Source organism: Eutrema salsugineum, unplaced genomic scaffold (assembly GCF_000478725.1).
Source record: "Eutrema salsugineum unplaced genomic scaffold, Eutsalg1_0 scaffold_2, whole genome shotgun sequence".
NCBI lineage: Eukaryota > Viridiplantae > Streptophyta > Magnoliopsida > Brassicales > Brassicaceae > Eutrema > Eutrema salsugineum.
In genome coordinates this window covers 17907016-17910460 of record NW_006256829.1, presented here as the reverse complement: position 1 = coordinate 17910460, position 3445 = coordinate 17907016, and the positions used below count along the sequence as shown (strand labels likewise).

General features: G+C 44.5%; 1 non-coding gene across 1 annotated transcript; it reads left to right on the top strand.

Annotated features, from left to right (window-relative positions):
• The first annotated feature begins 358 nt into the window (after window positions 1-358).
• Window positions 359-465, top strand: LOC112087012. The gene has a single exon (XR_002899860.1). It is a non-coding gene; the product is annotated as a small nucleolar RNA R71 (small nucleolar RNA).
• Window positions 466-3445: the final 2980 nt, after the last annotated feature.

Genomic DNA, 3445 nt, shown 5'->3' with positions numbered 1-3445 from the left:
ATTCAGCTCCTCTTGTGTTAGACCATCTTCATTAACATTGTCAAAACTTGGCCCTTGCTCATCAAACTCGCCTACAAAGTGTATTGGCTTTTGAGTCGCCATCAAAACCTTGTCAAGCTTACTCTGAAGCTCTCTTATATCCTTTTTCATGCGCTGTTCATCACTAGATCCCTCTGTACGGTTTGCTCTATCAAAGTCCTCTCCATACGTGTCATTGGACATGGCTAGGTTCTCAACTAGTTCCATTGCTGCTGTGATCTCTTTTCCAAGAAAATTCCCATTTGAAGCTGTATCGAGTTGGTTTCTGATCTTGGGGAGTGCACCTCGGTATAAAGTACTCAAGAGGGTTGCCTCTGAGAAGCCGTGGTGTGGGCATTGGTTAGTGTAGCTTCTAAACCGTTCCCAAGCTTCACTAAAGCTCTCGTTATTGTGCTGCGTGAAACTTGAGATCTGATTCCTGAGCTTAGCCGTGCGTGATGTGGAAAAGAACTTTGATAAGAACGCCAGTTTACACTGCTCCCAGGTTTGTATAGAACCCCTCGGTATATTCTTTTCCCACTGGTGTGCTTTATCACCGAGGCTGAAAGGGAACAAGCGTAGCTTGAAGCTATCTTCGGAGACGCCATTTATCTTGGTTAAGTCGCAAACCCGATCAAATTGATCTAGATGCTCGAGAGGGTCTTCTCCAGCCAGACCGTGGAACTTTGAGTTTTGCACCATATTGAGCAGGGAAGCTTTAACTTCAAAGTTGTTGTTTTGAACTGGTGGAGCTTGAATCCCAGCTCGGTATTGGTGCGCATTAGCTCGGTCATTCTCTCCAACACAGATTGGAGGATGTTGTCTCTGAACCTGGGGCGGTGGCGGATGAACATGATGGGCTTGTTGTTCATTTCTATTCGCTTGGTGTTGGTTTTGCTGAGCAAGCCGTTCGTTTCTTTGAGCCTGTTGCTGATTAACATAGGCTTGTTGTTCATTTCTTCCTGCCTGCGCCTGATTATCCTGAGCCTGGTGCTCGGCTGCCTGAGCCTGTTGCTCCATTCTCTGTTGTTCTGCCATTCCAAGTCTGTCAAAGTGCCGTTCTCTCTCGCGAGCTCGCCTTTCTAATCTGTCGATGTTATCGTCGTATGGGAAAAGCGATCCTGTGCTCCGAGACCTGGTATTCATGCACCTGAAAACAAAACAAGAACTTGGAAAGAAGTTAGTAAAACAAAGGAAAGAAAAGCTTGAACTCAAGAACAAACAAGAGACTAATGCTCCTACAAGTTGGCAACGGCGCCAATTGATAACTAAGAGTTTTCAGGCTCTTAGAAGGGTTATCAATCCCCTTATCAAAGTAGTATAAGGGGTGTCAAACCAAGCTTGTAAACGAGACACTAGCCTATGTCATTTGTTCACTTAAGTCAAGAAAAGATGATAAAAGTTTGGTGACGGTGATTAACAGGCAAATGAGCAATAAAGTTAAATAAAAGCAGAGATTTAAACTAATCAAGATGCAAATGACAAACAGGTGATTCAGATGATGGTAATGAATGATAAAGGCAGAAGCTTTAGACAGGATATTTGACTCGGGTGCTTCCAAGTTAGACTAAGGGGCTAATGAATCATTTTATCAAGCGATTTCATTTGACTTTGAACTCAAGGCACGTTAATCTTCTCATGAAAGTATTAAACGTCTAAACTGATCCTCTTTCATACCAAAATCCCTTTTGAGAAGCACGAATCAGTCAGCAATAAGAATCGGTTCAAAAACGTCATTTAAGAGAACAAACTATCACTCTCGCGATGAAAGACTCTTAAACCCTTAACCGAGTGGTTCAGACATTTCTACAAACACTTCTGATGCGAGATATGTCTCAGATCTGAACCTCAAGTGATGTGCTTGGATTCAGCTTAGAGATCTCGTCGGTTAAGGAATGAAACATGCAAGACTAGACACCTAAACCCATTAATCCACCTTAAAAGCACCCTAATCTACCTATCTAAAGCCGCTTAAACGACTACTCACCGATCATAACGAGCTCACTAAGTCCTTTGCAAGACGTGTAGCTAGTCATGATAAGGAGTTTGATGTTGGATGATAAAAGAAATAAAGAAAGAACAAGATTCTGATGCAAAAACGAGATATCGGATTAGATTAATCAAGTTTCACAAAAGAGGCAAGTTCTTAGAGCTAAAAACAGATAAGAGATAAGATAACTAGGTTTTTAGTCTCAAAATGTATTTATAGCAAAGGGAAAGTGTCGCGGGTCAGCCCGGAACAAACCGGGTACTGAACCGCCTTCTTGGGTTGATGGGTGAGTGCCACGGTGTGTCGGAAAGTGAAGCCGAGGTCTTCATGCCGAGGCGTGCACGTGAGTCAGGATCCAGATGAAGATCTCGTGCAGAACACGTCAAGAACATGCATGAACCCTAGTCTTTGATCTATCCTCACGTGTATGTTCTTGAGCCATTCTGTTCTTGATTCTGGGTTCGTGACAAGGGACCTCGGGATAAAATGTCGAGGGGTCATGATGTCGAGGTGCTTGGGTGAACATAGTCCAGCATGCACGCCGAGGTCATTACACCGAGGTGTACTTTCAACACTTAGTCGTTTCCAGCTTCAGTTCTTACGTATGCATGCCTCGATCCAAACCATGCCAAGGCTTTGGCACGAGGTCTAGTCCAGAATACTTCCAAGATATGAGCCTCGACTTGAGTGAGGCTTGTGAAAATACTTAGCGCGTATCGCAACTCTTTTAAGCTTGTATCGACCATGGCACCTTCCGGAAGCAGTAACTTTCAGCACACGACTCCAATTGCTCTGGGATCAGTTCCACAGTCAATATGACTCAATAAGCTCGAACTTTATTGAAGAAACCATCGGAGCTTGGGGAGTGGAAGGCTTCCTGGATTTAACATCTTTGCGCCGCATTGAAATCACCGGAAAATAGACTTTTAGACCGATGTGAACTCCGGAGACCCTATCTTCCAAACCTTTGCTCCGAATTGAGCGATTCTAAATGCTCTGAGAAGATCTTCCATGGATCCCGAACTTTGGTGAAGACCGGGTAAGCTGGTTCGGTCTGGAGGGGCTCCGTCCGCCATGATCTTTGAAGTTCGCCGTTCAGTTCTCGGGTACGCGCAATGCTGGTGAATGCTCCGGAAGCCATATCTTTCTCTCCACTGGTCCGAATTGGATGATTCCAACTGTTATGGAATCTTTGCTTGATTATCTACAACTTTGGTGAAGATCCCTCCAACTGATTCGGACCGGACGGTTCCCCGGATTGCTGATCTCTGAATTGCGCGGGCAAGGACAACTTTTGGTTCTAACCTTTGTTTTGTTGTTTTTTTTGCAGTTCATGATTTTCTTCCCCTGTGCCCTGATGATCTGTTCAAAGTTCAGGACATACTAGCTGCCAGCCAAACCCATTGGAAGCGCCATTTCTCGGTGGAGAGAGTCGAA